This window comes from Desmodus rotundus, chromosome 1 (genome assembly GCF_022682495.2).
Source record: "Desmodus rotundus isolate HL8 chromosome 1, HLdesRot8A.1, whole genome shotgun sequence".
Lineage (NCBI taxonomy): Eukaryota > Metazoa > Chordata > Mammalia > Chiroptera > Phyllostomidae > Desmodus > Desmodus rotundus.
Window position 1 is genome coordinate 20305162 of NC_071387.1, and position 24972 is coordinate 20330133.

Consider the following 24972-nt stretch of genomic DNA (forward strand, 5'->3'; position numbering starts at 1 on the left):
TGGCCAGCTTTGCTTCCCGGTCTCAGGTCTCTGTACGTCCGGGATTACTCACATAGCACAGTGCAAAATTGCAATAGGGTATAAATTTTCACTTATTTAAGTTTTAAGCAATTTTACAGGCTTACAACATAAAAATTAAACCACCGTAAGAAGATTCTAGGGGATTAATTTCAAAACCCTTCCCTCCAAAGTGGATAATTATAGATTTGTTCATGAGATCTAAGAAAAATATAGGCATTCACCTACGTGCTGTACTCTGCTGTCAGGATGTAGAAAAACTTGCATGGTTATCCCTGAACTACACAGTTGTCCCTGAACTGGGGATTTGCTTCATGCCCTGGTTTCCACAATCCCCTTTAGACTTAAGTCAATCAAGTAAAATACATTCCTTCTTTAGTAAGAGGCAAAAGACAATGGTCTTGGATGATCTAGTCCAGGTCTGGTGACTGGTACTTAAAACCACAAAAACTTTTTTATGTTTGACCATCATCAATACATTATCTATTATGTTTCTAATGAACTAAAGAGGCATGTCAAAGGCATTTTATTGTCCTTTTATTAACATTAACTAAACTTTCTTTTGGTAAGGCAATTATCAGTGACTTCTATGTAATTAAGAATGACAGAAATGGCCCTGATCAGTGTGGCTTAGTTAGTTGGACATCACCCCGCAAAGCCTGAGGTCACAGGTTCGATTCCTGGTCAGGGCACATGCATGGGTTATGGGTTCAGTTCCTGAGTCAGGTTGTGTACAAGAGGCAACTGATTGATGCTTCTCTCCCTCTTTCTCCCTCCCTTCCCCTCTTTCTAAAAAAATAAATACTATCTTTAAAAAAATAAAATAAAATAAAGAAGTGGCTGGAGCCCCCTCCAGCTGTGACTTTTAACAACTATATAATAATGTACAGAGAAAGTTGTTGGTATTCTAAGACTGTGCGGCTGTGCAATTTCTGTACATGTGCAATTACAAATATTAAAGATTTATTTAGCTATTTTTAAGAAAGAATTACAGATTTGAATGCCTGGCTGCTATTTGGTTTCAAGTAGACCTAAGTCAAAACTAGCCCACCCCATGGAAAGCTATAGCTGGAACAACCAGACCAACCCAAAGAGAAGCACAGTACTGCAGAGGAGAAACCAGATTACCCTTGACCCTCCCGCCCTCACCTTCATTCAGTCGATGATTTACTCCTATTATCCTTCATGGGAATAAGTGGAGCTTTCCTCCCATCCCTTTGGAGGGGGGTGGGGAGGAAGGTAGAAAACTAGTAGGAGCTGCTGGGACTGAAACATGGTTAAAAATCACTGCTCTCCTGAAATGAAACACTTGCAAATAGTCGACACGAGAGGGAAGAGGGCAGTCTAACGTTAAGGGAAGCTAAAGGGCAAATCATTGATCCTGTAGTTCATTTATTCCTCGGCTCAGGAAACATGTCAGAGGGTTTATTCTGTAGGGCTGGCATACAACTTGCAGCCACAATAAGCTCCAGGAGACAACACCTCTTTTCAACAAACACTCAATTTGCCACACTTCTTGGGAAGCTGTAAGTCTATTCCGGAGTTTGCTTAGTCTAGTTGGGTGAAGTCAAAACCTGGCCTATATTTATCTCCCGTACAGGGGAGCGGCTGAGCCTTTCTCCTCCGCATTTCTCAAGATCGCTTTATGGCTCCTCACGACTGCATGTCTCTTTGTCCTGGACACCTACAGGTCAGTGTTTTGACCATGGACGAGCAGATGCCATGACAGATTTCTTTTTTAGAACTTAAAAATCCTATCATTTCTTCCCAAGGCATACTTTCGGAACTAGCAACAACCGTTCCAATTCAAAATTTCAAGGCTGATAACCACATGTGACAGTACATCTTCGCAGTGTGAAAAAACTACCTTTGGCTTTCAGTCAGAAATCATGAGTCTCTTAGTTATGTCTTCTGGGACGTGTTCAACTGAGATTTTTTTTTAAATGCTGATTATTGTTTAAAAGCCAAAGTTTGCGGTCCCAGTGTAATGTGAGATGGTTCTTTCCCAACACATTTAAAAATATATATATTTAGACACTGGAAGATGTAAACAGGGAAGAGTCTCTCTTTTCGGTTACGTGTGTCTGCCCCCTCCTCTTCTTTCCCTGAATTCAGAAAATCCTTCCTGACAACCCTGTCAGCTTCAGGGAGTAGCCGCTCTAAGCTCTAAAGCCCAGTCAGGGCAGAAAGACTTAAAGAAATAAACAACTCTGCATCACTGATTCACAATCAGGCATCAGAGGTCCTGAGCTTAACAAAAGAGCAAATTCCTGAGTTCTAATCTCAGCAGGAGGAATTTACCTTCCCGCAAGACAGCCTGTTGTGATCAGAGTCCCCCCCCCCCCCCCCCCCCCCCGCCCCAACCCTCCACCCCGCAACTACACCAGGTACATGGAAATGGGCTGGAAATCCCACAGTCTGAATTTGGCAGGAGTCTGGACTTGACATCATTAAATGTTTTGTTTAAACCAACAAATGCTTATTGCTCCCTTTGAAGATCAGAAAGACCAGCATTTTCTCCATGCTTCAGGAAATGTGAACTTGATTCCAGATTCAGATAAAATTATAGATTCAATAAATGGACTGGAAAATCCTTTCTGAAATGAATTATGCCCCAGTGCAAAAACCAAGAAGATAGGGAAGAACCCCCACACTGGACTTCCAAAGGCCAGAGAACACCTAGGGTGCTAAGGAGCCCGTGGGATATGACGGGCTGGCCCCTGCTACCACTTCAAGTGGAGCCCTAGCAGCACAGCACATGATACCTGTTTTCCCAGAATAGCCGTCAGCTGGTCAGGATGTCTGCTCTACCATTTACTTAAAAATACTTGGACAGGGACAATGTAATGCAGCTGGGTATGTCCGAAATTAGTTTAAATTATAATCCAGCGGTAGACAGCCCTCCTCTCATCAGGAACAGAGGCCCCGACAGTGGTCAACCAGGATCTAATCAGAAACTCCTCACTCCACAGGAGGCAGTTTCCTAGTAGTTGAGCTCTCTTAACTCCCACAGGACCCCTAGGGCTTTGTTAATTGGCAATAATTAAGGTGAGAAATGAATTTTTCATCAGTGAAATTAATGGCCTGTCAATTAGCAGAATGAAATGGGAGAAGTTGGTGAAACTGATGGTGTTCAGTTTTGTGGAGTAGAGTTATCCTTCCATGATAGGACACACAAACAGAGTGAGCACTTTGGCTGGTGCACCCGTAGGGATGGTGCCTGAAGTTTGAGAACTCAACAGTCCCGTGCCCAGCCTTTGGTTCAGAGAGTGGTGGTTGTTTTAATGCCCACTATGTAGTAACGGAACCCTGCCTTTGTAAAACTGCCACATCTGTCCCATGCAAGGTGGGGACAGAGTATCTAGGATCTACCAGAGCTGAGACCTCTTTGGGACTACGGACAATGGCTTTGTACCTACTTTTACAAATGTGTGTTTAATAGATGAGCGGAGCACCAGAGTTCGGTCTAAGACCTGCTTTTACTACAACATGGTAGCCAGAGTGTAGCTAACAGCTGCCATTATTGTAACCCAAAAGTGTTTGTTTAATAATTACACAAAACAAGTTAGTTATGGGTTAATTTACAACATAGACGCCCATGTCTCCTGTAGAAATTCGGCCAGACCTTCTGCAAGACAACCATGGAGCTCTTCTGAGAATGTAACTCCTGCCCTGGCTGGTGGGGCTCAGTGGATTGAGCACTGGCCTGCAAAACGGCAGGTTTTCAGTTTGATTCCCGGCTGGGGCACATGCCTGGGTTGTGGGCCAGATCCCCAGTTTGGGGCATGGAAGAGACAACCAATTGATTTGATGTTTCTCTCCCTCACTTCCCCTCCATCTAAAAAATAAATAAAATCTTAAAAAAAAATGTAACCCCCTTGTAAGCAGGGCTCATAACAATCTCTCAAGTCTGGTTTGAGATCTAAATTAGGTAATATGTTTAAAAGTACTATGTAAAATGTAAATGCAAATATTCACTATTATTAAGCAATTTTACACCAAAGTGTCAATGATCAATGACATTAAATTCTTTCCAGGAGGAAGGGCAGGAGCTGATGGTGAAGTTTGCTTTTGAGAAGAAAAAAAATCAACTGTGAGATTAAAGGGCAAAGGCCCAGGCCCTAAGGTACCTCCAATCTCCCCATCCTCCCTCTCCCCCAGCATTCCAGATCCTTAAATGGTACTTTTAGATGGAGACGAGCGCAATTAGAAAGTTGCATTTACTGCTGCAGCAAACAGAATAATTGCATAAAATGTCCTTAAAAGTCAACTTCTGAAGATGCAGGAGAATGGACGGTCAAGAACACCTCAACCTGGGGCTGTGGTCACATGGGAAACAGGTGGGGTCACGCACTGGTCTGCACAGAGCCTGGTGCATCCCCAACACCCCACCATCCAAGTAATCGAGCAAATGAGCCTAAGGAGCCTGTCCTGTGGGCACACTATGAGGGTCACATCCCGATTCATTGTCGGTGTATGTCTAACAGCTTATTACAGTCACAAAACATGCATATACACGACCTTGACCAATGTTCATAATGAGAGTCTTTATTATGTGAGAAAGGCAGTTTTGGGTTCCAAACATTAGAATAAGATGTTTAGAACAATTGGGGGACTTTTCCCACGATCACCTGGCTAGTCAGGGGAACGGTGGGGATCTGAAGGCCAGTCTTCCTATCCCAGTATTCCCAAAGGTGTTCTCAAGGGCAGGAGCTTCCTAAACGATAAGGGAAGTGTTCAGAAGGGTGGAGGGATTTGAACAGCATTTACTTGGCTTCCTGGTTGATAGTCTGAACACTTGAATCTCTAGAAGTCATGTGAGACTCATGATTTGGCTTCAGAAGTCCAGGATCCCTTTCTTCTCTTTATTCAGAGCCGGCCAGAGATCGATTCCCCAAAGACTTCTACCTTCTGCTCCACTTGGAGGACCTACCTGTAGGACCCTCCAGCCAGGAATGGGGTGCTGGCTTCCTCCTTGGGGACTCTACCCTCTGGACTGGCCTCTGAGGCAGGTCCTCAGCTTCCTCTGATGATATCCCAGAGGCAAAATACTAAAACCCCGCATCCCGTCATCACAATGGACACTGTGGAAAAAGGCTGGGATTCCTTCCCAGCACCACAGAGTCCACAGCACAGGTGAGATTCTAGAAGCCTACTTAGTTTACACAGAAAATACATCAGGGCCCTGACACCTGGCCAACTGGAGTGATGGACAGCAAGCAGTGTGCTCTTTCCTCCTGGGGTACCTGGGCTGGCAGCCGGTGAATCAGGACAGAAAGAAGAAAGCATTTTCCTTAGCAGATCTGGCTTGGCCCAAGGGACACGAGAAAGGTGTCCTTCACTATACAGACAAGCATGAAGCTGAAGCTTCTACTCATGCCTGCTGTGTTCTCAGCTTCCCAACTTGCCCATCACACACAGGCTGTTACCTCCTGATGATATCTGTTACCAGCATCGACCTCCTAGGCTCAGAGCCTAAATGCAGTGTGACCCAAATCACTCACACATCAGGCGCCTGCGGCACAACCAGGTTTCTATGCTCTGAATAACCCAGATTACTTCCTCCTAAAGCCACGATATTTAAATTAGAAGCACTTTCCCCCAGGTAATAGGTGACCTGATCCTTTAATCCAGTTATTTTTAAGTTCCACCAAAAATACAAACTCACTATTGGCCTAGGAACAGAAGCATGGCTATGAAAGAAAACTTTCTCACATCAGTGAGGCCAAATGTCTCTGTTATCCCTCTTCCCTGCCTCTCTTTTCTAAGTAGGCTCAGCCGCTTCGGGCAAAGAACTGGTTTCACAGGCCATGCGTGGCTGGCGTTAGAATGTTTCTTTTTTTTTTTTAATTTATTTTTTATTGTTATTCAATTACAGTTGTATGCCTTTTCTCCCCTTCCCTCCCCCCACCCCGGCTGAACCCACCTCCCTCCCCCACCCCCACCATCCCCCGCGATTTTGTGCATGTGTCCTTTATAATAGTTCCTGCAATCCCCTCTTCCCACTGTCCCCACCTCACTCCCCCCTGGCCACTGCTAGACAGTTCCCCCCCTCAATGTCTCTAGTCGTTAGAATGTTCTTAAGGACCCTGAACTATCTGGCTGAAGTCTCCATCGTGAAGGCAATAGGAGGAGGGGTGACAACCTGGTTGATGGATGATTCTTAGACACCTACAAGATGCCCACTTTGGTCTGCTGACCTTCATCAGCCTGGGGGAACCAGCGTAGAGCTATGGCCGTCTAGGAGAGACAGACTAATCAAACCAAGGGAACCTGAGGAATGTGGGAGGGAAGCAAGAGGCTAAAGAGGTCAAAGTACAAGGCTAAGGAAGCACTGAGAACCTGCAGAGTGACAAGCCCTGTGCCTGGGGTCATGGGTGGGGGGAGGTCATGGGAGTTCCTTGGGGCTCTGAGGGGGCCCCCTCTCTGCAGCAAGGAACTTGGAGCAGCAATTGGTACTTGGAGGAAGAGTACCAATTCACATAAAGAGAGCAAACAGCACAAGGCATAGAAGTGCTGTAATAGTAATGAGGAAGAAACTTCTGACCCTGTTGATTGGTGCAGATTACGCAGGTTGAGAAGAGCTTGTGAAGGAAGCTGGAAGCACCAGTGGTCCTCGCCAGCTGGCCTGCAGCCCCTCAGCCCCAACCCTCACCCCCACTGAAGACATCAGGCTGGAGAGAAGCAGAGATTCTGAGCGGGCCCCTTCCACCCCCTGTCCTCCCACCCCCACCACCTCGTAGAGACACAGAGAGTAGGAATGTCTGAGAATGACTTGACTTGCTCCGGGCAAAGCCTTCAGGCCAGGAAGTGGAGGGTAGAGGTGATAACCTGGGCCACATTCCAGGCCAAGGCGGCCTTTCCTTTTCCACCCCCAGCTGAGCTTCTTCCGGCTGTAGGACCAGGGGCCTGTGTACATCGTGGGAAGCTGGAGCCCAGCCACTCCCCAAGGAGCACAAAGACCCCCCACCCCCCCACCCTGCTTTGGCTGATAGAAGGCAGACTTAAGACCCCAAACACAAAGTAGTCACAGGCTAAATTTAGACCAAGCAGGCTCAAGTTAACACTGCAACCCCCCCCACCCGGCACCTGCCCCCTTTAAGGGCATTAATACTAATACCGCCTCTTTGTTTCCCTCCCACTGACCTCCTGTCTTGAAGCCATTAAAGCTAAGAGTGACTAGGGCAGTTCCTATTCCTACAGACCCAGCCTTTCTTTCCCAGCGCTTCTGTGGCATTGGTCCACACAGCAGGCACACCCTGCTTTTCTCTCTGGAGTGTGTCTCAGGTACAGGCCCAGGCACAGGATGCAAAGACTTCTGAAAACCCCTTGGATGGGAACAAGGCTCGCCTGTATCTTGGCTCAGGCTCCGGGTGAAAGGAAAACGGCCCATCTGTACTGCCACGGAGACTCCCCAACCCCACAGCCTGCCTTATTAATAGCATCCCCCTAACCCTGCTGAAAAGTCACCAGCTCAAATGGCAGGCTGCAACATCTGGAAAATGTTAAGGTGTGGTTTGATTAGCACATTTACAGCTTGGGCTTTCTGCAAAAGAAACTGAAGACGGTGTGTGTGACTGGGGGAGAAGTGGGGAGGGGAGGAAGGGAAGGAAGCTGTGGCCTTTCCGGCAGCGCGACTGGTGAAAGGCATGTTTCTTTCGGGTTACTTGGCGGCCCACTCCCCACAGGAGTGATGGAGAACCTCGGGAGGTTTCAGGGTTTCCCCTGAATAAGGAGAGACAGGCTTCATTTCAGCTCCAAGAAAGTCAAGCTTTGCTTCCTCCTCAATGTGATACACTCTGTGCTCTGTGTCAAGGGGTCCTCAGATGCTCTCCTTACCGAAGGCCTTTTTCCCTGTGAGACGATTTTGCAGGGCAGTCCCCACCTCCAGAATAAGCCAAGATCAAGGCCACAGAGGAAACACTGGCTCCTGCAGCCTGAAATTTCTAGGGTAACTGATTGTGCTGGAGGCAAAAGCAGGCGCAGCTTTAGCTCTCTATAACTTAGCTGTATCCCTCTTGGTTTTAACATAGTTCAGGATCTTGGGTTCATGCCTGGCCCACCAGTAATGGCAGAGGGCAAACACCGAAAACAAAGGAAAACAAAACAAAAAACCCCCTAAACCGTGGACAGGGCTAAAACTCACTATGCTGAGGCAGAGAAGCAGGAGAAAGGAGAAAAGGGTGGCAGATGACTTTGAGACTAACCCTTCGTCCACAGTGACTCTGTACAAGCTAACGGAGTGGATGAGGGTCCCCTGGGTCCTACAGCAGATGGGCACACACATAACGTTCCCACAAGTCGCTGTGAACTGGAGAGTTCCCAACATGGAAACAGAAGACTCGCTGAAGACTAGATAAATACAAGGCAACGACTAGAAAACCAGTTACCAGTATCGCTGGGTCCCTTGGTTCCGTTCTGGAAAAGGACTCAGGCACTCTCTGTTTCACAGATAACACTCATGCACCACGCACACTGTGCAGCCTTTCTGGCCTTTGTGGCCTTCCTTTGGGGCTTTTATCATGAAAGCTGGAGTTTTACAAGATTTGAAAAAAAAAAAAATGCTGATGGTCAGTGGGATCTCAGCTGCCCACTCTTTCTCTAGCAGGAAAAAACTCCACAGCACAGCACTACACGAAGCCTCTGGCCTCCAAAGGAAACCCGCTCCTTGCCAATTAGAGAGAAAAGGACAGTAAGATAGGTCAGCAGACTCCACTTACCCTGCCCAGAGCGTGCACCTCAAACGTCCAGGCAGAATGGCCTCCTCTTCCAGACAGATTCCTGTGCCCTGGCTCAAGCTGGACACATTCCTTCTGAGCCTCCTGACTGAAGACTATGATGTCATAGCTGGCCCTCCCTCTGCTCCCTAAAAGGCCATTCACACAAAGAAGGACTTTAACCCCCTTCCAAGAACCTGCCCCTCCCTCGCTGGCCAGAGCCGGGAGGGCAGTGCTGTCCAGCCAGAGGCTCCCACGGTGTTGGGTGTTCGGGGCCGAGTGGGGAGGGCGGGTGCTGATAGGAACCAGTCACGGCTGTCTTCTTGGAAAGTCAGAGATGGGCCTTGGATAAGCTGGGAATTAATATCCTGGCATGGCTGAGGTAGCAAAAAATCTGAAAGAGCCTGAACAGCCAGTTAAATGAATGTTTTAGGAATTTTTACATGTGTCTGTATAAGAAAGGCTCATGGTAGAAAATAAGTTATTCATTTTCCCTCCACTCAGAGGAAAACAGTTGATATTTTATTGCATTCCATGTAGTCTCCTTTGTAAAAAATGTGTATCTAATGTGGCTGAGACCAGACAGCATATGTGATTTTGTTGCCAACTTTTTTTTTTTCACTCTGTATTACCTCACAAGCATTTTTCACGTCCTTTAACAGCCTTTGTAAGACATACTTTACATGATGTCCCATGCTGAGTGGGACAGGAATTTGAAGTCAGGGATGAGGGCTCTAATTTCAGGGAATGTCTGAGGGCTAGCTCCACTCTCCCGCGGCTAGCCAGAATCTTCTGCCAGGAAGAAAACATCCACACTTGCCTGGGGACGCACATGAGCGTCCCAAACATCTCTCTCTTTCACCAGAGTCGGACCTAGAAAATCTGGGGCATACCTCAGGGTCTGGCCAACTAGAAGGTCAATCAGAGTTTTAGGCCCATGCTGAGCCACGAAGAACTCATTTTCTTCAGCGAGAGTGTGGAGAAGACGGAGAGAATTGAGCTTTATAGTAAAGCGACGAGGAAGAGGAGGACAAAGGTCAAATGGGGTCCTGTGGAGGACAAAGGTCAAATGGGGTCCTGTGGGGCCACCTCTTTGGGGTCTGTTTGGGCACAGTCGGTCTTGGTGAATCAGGTGAGCAGCCCAAAGATGGCGGCAGGCCCCCCTGTGGCCTGGCAGGTTGGCCCACAATGCAGACCTCCTGAGACCCCCTGGAAAACCCAGTTCAAGGAAGGAACAATCAGAGTGGATGGAGCCTAGGGAGGCTCCTTTGCAAAGGAAGCTAGAAGTATGCTATCCATTCCAACTGCTTACAATGCCTAAACGACATTTTTAACATGCTGAGCCTCATGAAGAGCAATCCAGGAGTTTCTCAATGACTGACGTGGTAACGGCAAATCACCGGGGAGTGCTGTGGAAACCCTGAATTCATGTGCCCTTTAGAATAACTGGAATGTTTGGTTGCACAGCCAAACAAAGGCATTTCGAGATGCTACTTCATAATCTAAGGTAAAATGAGGTGGAAACAAAAAATCAAGCACCAAGGGCAGCGTTGCCCTGCTCGAGAAAGATGAACCAGGGTGGGGTCTTCCATGAAGAAGCGCCCCCATGCCAAGAGGCATGCGTGACAGCCAGAGCCTGCCACACAATCACACCTGCCTCTCAGTACCCATGAGGAGGCTGGTAAAAAAAAAAAAAAGGTTAGAAATGTGCCCTGCTCACAAGAGAGAAAATTGTATGTACTCTGAAAGTACTATCATCTAAGTAGTAGGCATGCTTCTGACTGGAGTCGGACAGGCCATGGTTCACCACGCACACATACATGTACACTGTTACAGAAGGACTGTGTCTCTTCTTACCCCCACCCCAACTTCAAGTGTTTAAGTCCCAACCCCTAGTTCTTCAAAATGTGACCTTATTTGGAGGTAGGGTCTCACGTAACCAAGTGGTCATTAGGGTTGGCCCTCAGCCAATATGAAGAGTGTCCTTAAAAAGAGATTTAGACACAGAGACATACCTAGAAGGAAGACCACGTGAAAGGAAGACAGTGAGAGAAGACAGCCCTATGTAAGCCACAGAGAGGGGCGATCCTTCCCTACACCCATCAGAAGGAACCAGCTCCAATGACACCTGGCTTTGGCACTTCTAATCTCCAAACTGGGAGACAATAAATTTCTGGTGCTTAAGCCACTCAGTGCACGGTCCTTCGTTACTGCAGGACTTGGAGCAAAGTGACACACATACTCACACAAATACACATGTGCACGCACACACGTGCATGCATGCATATCGGTGTACAAACATATGTGGGAACACATGCACACATACACACATGTACACACACCTCCCTCCAGCTACAAAAAGTAAAGTTTAGAAAAATATTCTGTTACAAAGTCCCAGTGAGATGCTTCAGGGAAGTGGCTGATACCCAGAGGCAGAGGGAGAAATCTAGTGGGCAAGGTGGCTTTAGGCTGCAGAAGCACAAACCTAGCTGCCCGGCACTCCAACGGGAAGGAGCAGAGCAGAAGCCAGCAGCACTCACCTGGCTCCTGCTCACCTTTCCACTTCCCTTTCCTCTCAACACAGGCTCTGGGCTTGGGTTGATTTTTCCGAGTTCACGAAAACCAGTTTGTAACGCCAGCTCACAGCTCCTAGTGCCTAGTGCGGTAACCTGATCTGTTTAGTCTAGGAGGGTGCCTTGCACTGGGGGACCTGACGCCATTTGGAAACACAGTCCTCCTGGTCGACTGAGATGCAACGTGCACGTGTGAGGCTCAGCAGCTGGAGTCTGGAGGCCATCAGCATTTTTCTGACCACCATTCAGCAGATGGCTATGGCGCACCTACTGGGTGCCAGGTTGGTGTCACACACCCTTACCTACCTTCTCTATTTGCTCCTCAGACCAACAGCAAGCTGGAGGGTCTCACCCATTCCACCCAGGGGCAGGCCCCAGCCCACAGGGCCAAGCCCTGCCCAGGGTCGGGAACAGAGCTCTGAATCCATGAATCCCACCCACAGGGCAGGGCTCTGCCCCTGGGAGCCACCCTGGGCAGTTCAGGAGAGACCAGACCCAGGAAGGGGGCTGTGCTAATCCCAAGAATCAAAAAGGAAAACTTAGAGAGCACAGGCAAGGCAGCGACAGGCTGTCTTTGAAAGCACGTGCCTGCCTGCTGCTTCCTGACGTTAACAAGGCTGTGTTTCTTTTCTGGGCCTCAGTTTCCTGCTCTGTAAAATGAGAGAACCAGACCAAGTGAAGCCCCCCACCCCAATTCACTTCCTTTCTGCTCCTAACCTGTAATTCTGTGATGTTAATGAGCCTAGTGCAAAGGTGAAGCACTGGGTCGTTCTGAGTTTAGTGATGGTGATGGGAAGGGCAGCGCAGAGAGAAAGCAAGCCAAGGCGGCAGCAGCAGCCGCCTCTGAAATCCGCTGGCTAGTTCTACCAACAGAGATTACAAGGGTTCTGGGAAGGAACTCCCTCCCCTCCTCAGAACTTTATCTCTTTAGTTGAAGAAGTTTATTCTGCTAAATGGAACCATCCCATTTTTGTGCCCTAGTGTGATGGAATGTTCCTAAATGGAGTTGCTGAGATCAGGAGGAAGTAGATGGAAGCAGGCAATGTGGACTCACTGGTTTCAAAACAAAACAAACAAACAAACAAAAACAGTAAGACCGGGAATTACAAAGTGAGGAAAGTAGGGGGCAATGAGGAGGGTTTCCTCTGCAGGCTCCCTGGGGCATAGGGAAGTGAAGATCCTTGGCTTTTCAAACTGCTCTAAGGCTTGCTTCAACACACACACACACACACACACACACATGAGAGCATGTTCATGTCTGCCTATGGCCCCCGGGACCCCAGACCAATCTCTCCCCAGTACCTTTCAGTTATATCCCTCCTCCAAGTCCCATCCCCAAAAGACTCCACATCTCAGCAGGGAGCCAGGCCTTTAAAGCAATTTGCACTTAGATGTGAATTTAATGGGAATATTTACAACTTAAAATAGGAGCTTGTTTACCCAAAGGAATCCCTCATAGGGTAAAGTGTGGGAAATGAAGACACACCCAGCCCCAATATATTCAGGGAGGACTGGTGAGCAGGGAACAGGACAGGCTTTTAGGAGACCTGGACTCGGCACCTTCCTAGGGGCAGGACCCTGACACCTACAGAGCCGGCAGTTGGGAAAAACATACATCGATGTACAGACCACCCAACTATGTCTGTGCCATGGTCTCATTTATTCTCGTAAGACACGCTATTCTATAGGAAAAAAAAGTAGTTTGCCAACTGCCAAGCTCTTGCCCTTCCCACTGCACCCTCCCATCTCCCAGCATACCCTCTAATTGCCTCCAATACTGCCCAAAAGATAGGCTTTGGTGGGGAGGAGAACCTGGTTTGCTTCATTCCAGAACCAGATGAAGCTCGTGGTGACCCAGGAAAGGGCCTGAAAAGTCTAGCAGGCCCCAGGTCAGTCAGTATCTGGCATACACCCCGTTTCTGCCTTGAGTCTGTGAGTCCCCCCATCAAAGACCTTAGACTCAAGAGGTCCCTCTGCTTGTGACCTCAGACACTATATTCTTATCTTCTGCAGGAACATTGGTGCCATCATGGTGAAGCATGGAGGGCAAAGCTCTAGAAGAAATGCATTGGGGTTTTGTCTAGAGCAGTGAAACCAGCAGGCAACAAAGTGTGTAGTAAAAGAACCAGCATCTGAAAATGGCTATTTGCTTAATGGATGAAATGCTATGCAACCTTTAGAAAGGGTGCATGTCAAAACTGCACAGCAATCTAGAATGATCTTGTATTGCTATAGCGTGCCTATGGGGTACAGAGTCCTGGGTAAGAATGGGTGGTGGTATGCAACAGACCTGGGCTTCTTCCTCTCTGTAACGGGTATAAACTACTACTACTGCCTTAGGGAGCTGACAGGAAGCACACGTGCCCAGGATGGGGCTTGTCCTACATTAAAAGGACCCAACAAATAGTAGCTAAGATAAAAATAAACAAGAAAATATTTGCAACTCAAACCACAAAGGTTTAATATTCACGATATATAAAGAACTCTTACAAATCACTAAGAACAAGAGCAAGAACCCAAACACAAAAATGGGCAAAAGACATGGACAGTCAACACACAAAACATACATAAATTATTCTTAGACACACAAAGATTCCCAATCCCGCTCATATAAAAGTAAAGCAAAAGTAAGTCGTGAGATCAGATTACCACCAATAAAATGAGTTACCAGTGTAAGAGGACACAGGAAACTCCATGAAGTTGTGTGGCAATTTGGCATATGGACCAAACTTTAAAATATGCAGTGTCTTTCGCCCAGTAATTCTAGCTCCAAGAATTTATACTCAGATACAGTGGCACAGGTATAAAATGACCTATGCCCAAGCATCTCCAATGCCACATTGCTTGCTATAATACAAGACTAAGCCGAAGTTAATAGAGAGCTGGAGTATTCATACAATGGAATATTATGCAACCTGTAAGAAAACAGTACAGTTCCCAGCTCTATGAGAACTGATACAGAACAATCTCAAAGGTCTACTGTTAAGTGATGAGTTGTCACGTGTATACGTGGTGTACAGTGTGTATACTATGTCAATTTTCTTAATAAAAATGAATGTGAATATATATGTAAATATATATATATTTATATGCAGAGATTATCCCTGGAAGGATAAATGAGAAACGGGTAACAAAGGTTTTGTCTGGCATGAGGAGGACTGGACACCTGAGGCGGCAGGCTTCCTTTCACTGTGTCCCTTTCTACACCGTCCGAATTCTCAACCATGTGCATATGCTAACTTGTGAAAAACATGTACTTAATAAAAGTATAAACAGTAAGACAGACGGGTAAGAACTAAAAGGAAATATGGCCCCCAGATGAAAAATTAGACACCTGGAGGAGATGGAGTCACCATCTCAACATCGAGGATATCATTAGCACACCTATCGTTTGGAAGAATCACATCCCTGTATTAACTGTGGTTAACCCTGGAGAATGGGGAAAACAACGTTGAAGGGAGGATTGAAAATCTGAAGGAAAACCTATCATTTTTATTTTACAAAGGTTTGCATTACTGAACTTGTTGCTTTGGTAATCAGAAAAGGAATACGTTGCAAATGGGAGCTTTAGATGCACAGGGATGTACAAAAGGCCAGGGCTGGCCGCTTGTTGGGTACTGTAGTCCCTCAGCCTCCGGTCTCAATCAGCACGAGCGGCGAGGCCCTCACTCAGCCACGAGGAACGAATGCATCCCAACCAAATCGTGGCCTTCTATTGAGGAAGTGCGCTTTCTTGTTGTGACATATCATACTTCTAGGAGCAGCCTTTTGAGGAAGTGCGCGTTCTTGTTGTAACGTACTTTTAGGAGCAGATTTTTCACTCCCTACAATTGTATGATAATATAATCTTCCTTTTCCACCGAAGATTGTAATCGGCTCGCAGTCACATATAGACGTGTTCCTTCCATGAGCTGTAGATTCCCAGAAGAGCTGTGAAACATTCTATGAGTAACCAAATTCCTCTTTGGGAAACAAATGTCATAGAATTTCATGGATTATGTCACAGACAGGATACGTCATAGGAAACCCCCACTGAAATTTTCCCAAGATCAGTCTAGTAAAGAACAAAAATTCGAGGCTGACTCTGTTATTCTACACAATAGTCATTCTTTGCTCCACTCAACTTAAATGTGCAGATGAGTTAATCATGTAAACTCACCATACACCTGCAAGACAGACAGACAGACACACACACAAGGACTCAGTACATTTGAATCAATTTTTTCAAAGATTTGAGTAAAGTTTTAAAAATAATGTGTTGGGTTTGCTAAATCTAGTCTTCTGTAAGCAAAACCCCCACCGTGCCTTTTATTAATGCTTAAAGCAGATGTGGGGGCAGAGGTTGGCAGGTGGACAGTAACTCTGCACTGAGGCCATCCCGACCTTGGACCCAATGCCAGTTCAGCCTCGGGATCCCTGTCCTCTTGTCTCCCAGTTCCCAGCCCCTGGGCTCGGCCCGAGGATATGAAGTCAGTGAAAGCACTTAGCGAGGAGCCAGTCCTCTTATGGGAATCACCAAGCTCTTCCCTGCTCCAAGGCAGGAAGTGTTAAACAACAAGCCTTCCTGGTCCCCAAGACAGCACTCACAATTCCAGGGAAGAACAGAAAAAAAAATACCAACAATCAAGAGATGTTTTTTAAATGAAATTCCTGGCGAGCACTAAGAAAACTCAACCAAAGGACAGACCTGCCACTTACGAGCAGGAAAAAGGTTTGAGACGATTGAAGCAGCTACTGATGGATTGCAGGGAACTGCTGGGAGGCTCTAGAAGGTTTTGATGACCATTCACAGAACAGGTCTCATCATCATGGATATTAGTGTCACCATGAACTGCCACTCACTCTAAGAACCCATGGAGGGCCTTCTCTTAAGTTTCTTTAAAAGCACAAAGCCACATGTGAAGCCAGACTGGGCAGCACGCAGGCCATGATCCCGTTCCATCTGACACTCTCTGGCAGAAAGAGAGAACCCCAGGAAAGTCCCGATGGTCAGTCCGAGAGCCCACCCTGCCAGGATTGAGGGGCGACTCTGGATGAGGCCGTGCACTGATGAAGAGCGGGGTGAGCCAGGCCCACTCCGATTTTCTGATTCCCACCTCATGCTGCAAACTACTGACATTGGCCACACAGGTTCTGAGCCTGGTACTAGAGGTGCGTTTGTGGTTTAAACTAAGAGAAACTTGCCCTCAACACCAAGGACCTGACTGTGGTTCTGGTTCTGCTCCACTCCTGTCCTATAGCCGAACCAGTGGATGACATGGAATCATCTCTTTCCTGCCACTGCTCTGTGCCCTCCCAGTCCTGTCTGGGGCCGCCAGCCCAGCTGGACCACATTCTGGGAAAAGTTAGGGCAGCCCAGCTCTGGGAGCAGCTGAGGGCCAGTCACCTGCTTCCGTCTAGTGCCTGTGTGGTTCTCAATGCCAGGAAGGAACCTCTGCAGGAGAAGGAAAACATGGAATTTCTCCATCCACCAAGGGGCTGCGTGATAAGCATTAGCTAGCAGTAAGATGGTGTACAGGAAAAGTTGTGGGAGGGTATTGGCTTCATGCAAAGAAATATACTCCTTCCTGAGCAGTAAAATGACAACAAACTCACAGCTATCAAAAAATGAACCTAAAAGAAAAGAAAAACAAAACCTAAGCAAACAACCAGAACAGGAACAGAAATCAGAGAAATGGATATCACACGGATGGATTTCAGTGGGAAGGGGGAAGGGAGGAATAGCGGGGGAAAGGTACAGGGAAGAAGAAGCGTAATCAGTAGGCATAAAATAGACGAGGAGAGATAAAAAATGGTATACGAAACAGAGGACTTATATGTACAACCCATGGACATGAACTAAGGGGTGGGGATACTGGAGGGTTGGGGGGACCGGGCGGAGGGGGGGAAAAATTGGGAAAACTGTAATAGCAAAATCAATAAAAATACTTAAAAAAAAAAAGAAATTAGTTCCCCCCACAAAAAGAACTATACTCCTTCCTTTTGCTTAAAGTCAACAGAAGCTGACCACTACCTCATGTCTCATTTATGAGGAATCTCTGCCCAACCACGGAACCCCAGGAGCAGAGAGCACTGAGGTAGAGAGCCAACCAGTTACACTGATCAGGCAAACAGGATAAAGCCTGAGAACCAGCAACAGGAGACGGGGTTGCCATTCGCTTGCATAGTCTCTGCTTCATCCTGTTTACCCTCCAGACGCCCCCTTTGATCTAGGGGCCAACTGCAGCTAACCACTTTGCTGCCACGGTTTTTAGACCCGTTTTATTGTCCATTAATTTGCGTGTGGTAGGCGACCCAGCGGGAAGTACGTGAGTCTCAAGAAAAGAAGGTCTGGGTTTGACCCCACTGGTGTCACACACTGACTGTGTGACGCTGACACAGGGACTGTCTCCTCTCTGAAACGCAGGTTCGTCATCTGTCAAATGGGTATAATTAATTACTGTAGTAGGCCACCCCAATTCCCGTCTGCTGGGAACCTCAGAATGTGACCACTTTTGGAAAGAGGGTCTTTGCAGATGCATTTAGTTAAGATGAGGTCATTGGATTCACGTGGGCCCTAAATCCAATGACTGGTGTCCTTGTAAGAGGAAAGGACACACTGAGATGTACACAGAGGAGAAGTCCATGAGAAGACAGAGGCAGAAGTTGGAGCGATTCATGCACAAGTGAAGGAGTGCCAAGGACAGCTAGCAACCACTGGGAGCTACGAGAGGGAGGGAACAGGTCTCCGCCAGAGCCTCCAGAAGGAACCAACCCTGCCATCCCTAATTTCAGACTTTCTGGCCTCCCGAACTAGGAGAAAATAAATTTCTCATTTTAAGCCACAAAGTTTGTGGTAATTGGGCACAGCAGCAATAAAAAACACACCTTCCTTCTACTGGTTACGCAGATTACCTGAGAGGCAGCCTGCGAAAGCGGCGGGTCTCACGGGGCAGGAGCAGACCCTCGTGCCAGGTAGTCTCTTGCCTTCTCCTCTGCCCACAGGCCAGTAAAGGCACTTTTCAATACACACCAGAGGCAGGTGGCCCCACACTATTTGCATGTTTTCAAACTTGTGGACAAAACAGGAAGAGTAAAGAACTACCTGTGGAGTAAGTGCACCCTCGGGCAGCAACGGCTACAGGCACAGATAATGTCCACGGAAGCTGTTTTGTGAAGACGAAGCTGCGAAGTCCCAGAGTTGGCAACAAGTATGCACCTTGTCAAACTGGAGAAGGGACACAGGGGTCCCAAGGCCCTAAAGACTTGCTGAGGCTGATGAGTAGGTGATCATAACGTATATTGAGCATTGGTGATATGCCAGTGATTTTATGCACTAAGTGATTTTAATGCACAATCACATTTATCTCTCAAAATCAGCCTATGAAGCCAGTGGTCTTGATGGTACAGGTCAGGAAACAGACTCAGAGTTTTAAGTGGTGACGTGCATCAAGGCCTCCAGCAATGAGTGGTGAAGCTGGGGTTAAATGGAGGCGCCTGTCCCAGGGCGTTTAACATCATCCTGCCTGTTGCAAATGCAGACAGAGAAGTTGAAACAATCTGGACTAGGGGCTTATCAAACAAGGAGGATTAGCTCTGGGATTCTTTATCTACTTGACCACATACTCTATCTGACAGGATCCTAGAACTCTTTCCAGCTGCCAGTTTTCTTTACAGGAAATAGGACTGATATGGGTGACAACTACTAATTGCAATGTGTAGTCATTTCACTGCGCCTTCTATATACATTATCTCAATAAATCCACACAGCAACACGGTGAAGTAGGGTATAATCTCTATATTTTGCAGATGAAGACATTGAAGATCAGAGCTTAAGTAATCTGCCCAAGGACATGAAGCAAGAGACAGAGCTGAGATCTAAACCCCGGCTGCCAGCTCTCCAAAGTCCACCCTAAAGAAGCAACCCTTGACATCCCTTTCTGCTTTCCCAGAACACATGGCACGCCACGGCTCACTGAACCCAAGAATTCACTTTGAGCTCTTAGCTCTATCTTAAAAAGCTGTGCCTGCCATCTGCCCCTACACCATCTGCCCCTACTTCAGATGTTTGGAGTTCTCTAAATGCTCCAGGTGAGTGACTTCCTCTTCAGCTGGGTGGTTGGAATTCTCTAGATAATGTCTAGACACTCCCAAGAATGTCTGTTTATTGTGTGCATAGTTCTGACCACAATAGCAGGGATCCAGTCGGTCCATTCCAGACAGGGACCCCTCCCCAGGCGAGCAGGGCAGAAGATGGAGATCCAAGAACAGCAAGTAACAGGAACTGGGTGTGGGGATGGGAGGCTTCCATGCGGCAGGAGCACAACCAACAAACATCTCGAGCTGTGAGATGTTAGAAGAGTGACTAGAGCCAAGATGTTGCGTTGTTGTATTCTAAAACGCTTAAATCTCCCATTCCCCCCACCCCTCGCTGAGTTTCTTGAGCACATCTTGTTATCAAGATATTTGGCCACTGGCAGATAGAGAAGGGAAAGAAGGCGAGACTCCCTGCGAAGACTGGGTCCTCCATAACAAGGGATTCTTGGTCCCCTACTAAGTCTTCCTCCCTCAATGGCACTGTGCAAGGCCAAAGTGCCAAAGTTGGCATGTTTTCCTTTCAGTAAAGTGGTTAAACCTCTTTACGAAAAGCATTCTTTAAAATCACTTCTTGATTTCACTCTCTAATTCATGTTTAACAAATAATGGACTGGGCCAATTAATGTAAGCGCTGGGATATAAACACAAAACAATCGCCCAAGAGAATATGAGATGTTTAAAACCTGGAGCCCAGTTAGATTCAAATATACAGGTTGTCTCGGCCTGGACCAGGTCAGCCGCAGAATTTAAGAATTCAGGAACATAAACGCAGCACTGACAACCACTTCTGGGAACAGGGGTCCGGGGTAAAGGAAGTCAGATGTGTGGTCCAGGAAGAAGCCCCTGGTCTGTGATCTGAACCCCGGCCACCCCAAAGGGTGCTCTAGAGCAGGGGTGCCATTGTGTCTTGCTCTGGGTCTTCCTTCCCCTTCCTCCTAAAGCTTAGCACAGACATTTCACGCTCTTCCCTCTCTCACTGGGCTTTCCCACAAGGCCCAGGTCAAACTTGCTCCCCACCCCCATGCCAAATCTCCTGGTGTGAGAAACACCCCGGGGCAGTGGAGGGAATGAACTGCCCTACCGCCTGCTCCCAGAGGATTCACCCCGTCATTGCTGGGGCTCCCCGAGGGCAGGGTTTGCAATTGCACTTTTGTAAACTGGAAGGCCGCTGGGGAAGCTACTCACCCGTGTTCGTCAGGGAAGCCCTATCATCAGGGCCCGCGTCCCCCACCCCCCCACCCTGCCCCCCGGAGGCTGCAGTGTTCCCCACAGGGCTTTAATGACCTCAGCCTAAAAGGTGACCTCGCAACCCCCACGGTTCTTCAGTTGTAACAACAGGCCACCCCACAGCTGACATTTTCCTTCCCAATGACCGGCTCATCCAAACTCTAAATACCATTGAGAAGTTTCATTTTTTTTCTTTTAAATCTCATGAAGAATAAACTCCACACTAAAATTTTCTCCTGGCATTTCAAACTTTGAAATCTGTCAGTGTTTTACTTCTCAAACAAACAAACAAAAAAAATGGGGAGACACAGTTTTCATATACTTTTTTAAAAATTGAGGTAGAATACATATAACATGAAAGCTGTTGTTTCTACCACTTTAAGTGGATCCTGAGCAGGTGTTGTTACACTCACAGTTGTGCAACCACCACCACTGTCTATTTCTAACACTTTTCGTCACCAAAACCAGAAACTCTGCGCCTATTAAGCAACATGGGCAACACTTTTGCAACATCTGTGAGGCCCATGAAGTAAGAAAGCGAACCCAGATCGGAGGGTCGCATCCTTGCGGCAAACGCAAGGGGGAAACAGACAAGAATAGACTAATTATTGATTGTATTAGGGTAGTGGAACGACTGTCCTAATTCACTTTCTAAATTTCTGGCAATTCATTTTTTATATCCATGTTTGGTCTCATAAGCATACTAGAAAACTAAAGGTATACTGAAAAACAATAGGGAATAGCTTGACTTATTAAATTAATGTTTTCCTGAAATTGTATGTAAATTAACAATGGCACTTCTCATTATTTGAAAGCATCTGAAAGTGAAAGAAATAAGAAAAACTTATTTTCACTCGCAAATCTCCAGCACACAATTACTGAGTCACCACATCTGCCTTAGACTTAAATTCAGTCTTGCTGATCCTATCACAAATCGCTCTGCTTATTTTTTCTTAAAGAAAAACAAACAAATGGGGACTTTAAAGGTATGAGGACCAATTCTTAAAGGAATCAAAATGGTAACTAGTTTGGAAAGGAAACTACAGTCATCCCTACCGCAGCCTCAGGTGATCAGAGATCCAATTACCAGAGTGACTTTGAAAACAAACCAAATAACTAGAATATTTCTGCACTTCTGTCAGCCTCTCCCTAGGTGGAGATTATGCCTTTGCATAAGAATATATCCCAGATAAATAATGTCAATCAATGGTTAACAACTCAGAGATAATCCCGTCCTTGGAAAGTCCATTTGCAGCTTAACCCGCCAGTTGGGTTAACTGATGACTTATCTTCCATTAGGAGTGCACAGCACATCAAAGCATCGTTTGGAAACAGAGCAAAGCAGACTGGGAGGAGGGAGGCTCTTTACCCCTCCCGGGCTAACCGCTGGAATTGAGTATTTCCTAATGGAGATAGCAGCTTTCAGTTGAATAAACAAGCCATTTGTTAGGGAACTGAATGGCAGTCCAACCTCTGGGCTGTTGATGGTTGTCTTTGTGTGCACACGCTTGTGCCCGACACACAAAGCAACACAATCCTCCGTCCTCCATTCCTCTCAAACTCCAGTCCATTGGCTGTTCCTCTCCCCACACCCCCAGGCCCTCTTCTCGCACTGCACTTTTAGGACCAGCGCAGTGGTCCCCAGCGCATCTGGAATCACAGAGATGAACGGAGCACCCATCATGTGCTCCGTCCTCTCTCTTCCCAGTAACTCCCTCCTCCCAGCGCACCCCCCACGGCAGCTTTCTCCTCTCCCCACTGACACAGAACACAGCAGGCTTTCACGCGCCCCCAGCAACTACGCCCAGGGGAGTCCGGAGGTGCTGAGAAGAGTGATCTCTCCAGTGTAGGCCAGTGCCTCACGCCACACTCCCAGAGCTGCACCTCTGGGGTCAGGATCTTGTTCCCACCAGCCACCTGTGGACCTGGCTCTCAGGACTTCTGGTCAACTCTCTCAGACTTCAGTCGTACATGCTCATCCTCTGAGGTCGGAGCTGTGACCCTGCTGAGTGAAAGCCGCGTCATTCCATCTGGGGATCTGCCTCAGAAAAAAATTAACCTGATGGACCCAAGGTTTTCCTCTTAAAAAAAGAAAAAGAAAAGAAACCTTGTTTGCTAAAGAACTCTTACCAATGCCTAGAACATGCAGATGTAGTCACCTGATGATTTCTAAAATAATTAAGGCTGCTGTCAACCCGGATGGCTTCGCCTTATCAAGCAGAGGTTCTTACGGCATTACACAAAAGGTTTGGAACGAAAACCAGCCAGACTCTTGTGCAAAACTGACTGACTGACTAGCTGAGGGAGCTTGCAAGTCTGCAAGGGTACTTGTAATAAAGTTAGCTCCTTTTGGATTTGCCTGCCGATAAATGTCTTGTCCACCTACGAGCAGAAACATAAAAGTGAGACCAACCACCCCACAGTAATGAGCAGTGAAACACAGCAGTACTGAGACGTCTCACTAACCCCGCTGCCCACCGCCAGCGAACGAGGGGGTAGGATGGATCTGGGCAAATAACAGGTGCTTTAAACAGGGTAATTTGTAGCCACCAGCTAGACACCATTAAAGACTGCTAATTATTTCTTAAATGACGGGTGCACATGTGGCTAAGTAACCAGAGTCCTTGCAAACTATCACCACAACCTCCCTCAAACTGTAGAAAAGCAAGGAGCTTCCATCATGTTAAACACTGAAGTTAATTTAAAATCTTGTTTTCTTAAAGATTTTTATTTCTTTATTTTTAGAGAGAGGAGAAGGGAGGGAGAGAAACATCAATGTGTGGTTGCCTCTAGCGCACCCCCAACTGGGGACCTGGCCCTCAACCCAGACATGTGCCCTGACTGGGAATCGAACTGGTCACCTTTCAGTTCTCCAACTCAATCCACTGAATCACAGCAGCCAGGGCTGAAGTAAATTTAGTTTTCTCAATTCAACTCCCAAGTAGGAACTACAAAGCAACCAAATTTCAAGTAGCAATAATATAAACACTTAGATGCCACCCTGGAAGCACTAGCATAGACTACTGCTGTTGCATAGGAGCTGAAAAGCAAGCATTTCCAACACAAATGTATTCTCTGAGCCCTTTTCTGGTATACTTAACCTAAAGGCTTTACTGCAAGCCAATCTTCTCAAAGGAAGACCAGGATCCGTGCTTATTTAAGCTTCTGATTTATTAACCTTGATAAATTCTTCATTAAAGTAACCATTCAAAAAGGTATACCGAGCCCTGCCTGAATTTACAGTCTAGAGGGAATTGCCTCCTGTAAACTGAGGCTATGACACGGGACAACACAGAATAGAACCTCAGAGATAATATCACTACCTGAGCAAGTTAATCAATCTCAATTTGGGGGCTGAGTTCCAGAGAGAAAGGGCTGAGGCAGTCCCAGGGCACACACAACACACACCCCGGCACTTTGGAAGCACTAGGAAGACAGGATCAATACTTCTGTGATGGCAACAGTAGCCTTCCTAGAAAGTGTGGACCTATCATCTTTACGTTTCAGAGATACATGCACAAAGGGAGCATAATTCCAGGTCCAAAACATCCTCACCAGCTCCAAAAACCTCAGGTGAGACCAGGTTCCTCAGGTGAGACCAGGTTCTAAGCACAGTACAGCTGAGCAGAGGAATCGGGTTTAGAAACTGGTTTCATTCCACATCTGTGAGCTTTGGCAGCTCTCTATCTCGATTCTGCCTTTTTGGAATTCCTAAGCCTGGCCCACTCTGCTCATCCCAAGGAGTCAAGTCTGAGGCGTTTCCAGGCTATTGGAGCTGATAAACCGAGGCTTTATACCAGCTCTAAAGCCATCCTTCAGAGCTCGGTAAGATGAGGCCTCAGAGGTGTTGTTGATGCTTATTTTTCAAGTCCCTGGAACACAAGCAGATTAATCATTAACTGTTTTTTTTACCACGAGTGTTTACTAGGAATGCAGAGATTCGAAACTGAAGAACGAGACTGAAGAACGCACTTAGGCGTAGCTTCAAGGTAAGGGTAGATTTGTACTCTGGGAGGAATCTTAAAAATGACCAAATCTGGACCTGTTTCAACTTCAACCTGGTTTTGTTTGGGGCTGAACATCTGAAACCCAAACAAAAATCTGGACAGAATTCAGTTTGACGTCTGAACTTGACTCAAGATAGCAGGACAACTTGCCCCTTGCCCCGCCCCCGCAAAGCACTGTAGGTTTTGTAGCCTGCATTTATATTTAGATTACAGACCAGGAGAGAAGAAGAGTAGAACTCTGTGTCCAAGTGACAAACAACAGGAACAGCAGAGCTTCCTGGCGGAAATTCAATAGGATTCACTGTTCCTGGGAGGGGCCCTTGAACAGTCGACAAGATGACGTGGCCGGCATGC

At 46.9% G+C, this 24972-nt stretch overlaps 1 protein-coding gene across 9 annotated transcripts in view; it reads right to left on the bottom strand.

The window, feature by feature from the left end:
- The window catches only part of PALM2AKAP2 (PALM2 and AKAP2 fusion), a 406552-nt gene that overhangs the window by 31758 nt on the left and 349822 nt on the right, over positions 1-24972 (bottom strand). Inside the window, exon 1 of one of the 9 annotated variants that reach the window (XM_045195074.2) lies at positions 8739-8879. The exons of 7 other annotated variants lie outside the window; for them this stretch is intronic. The gene's annotated coding sequence lies outside the window, so the exon portion shown is untranslated. Of the gene's footprint in view, positions 1-8738; positions 8880-24972 lie in introns of those variants that run through there. One more of the 9 variants, XM_045195073.2, reaches the window with a different exon arrangement.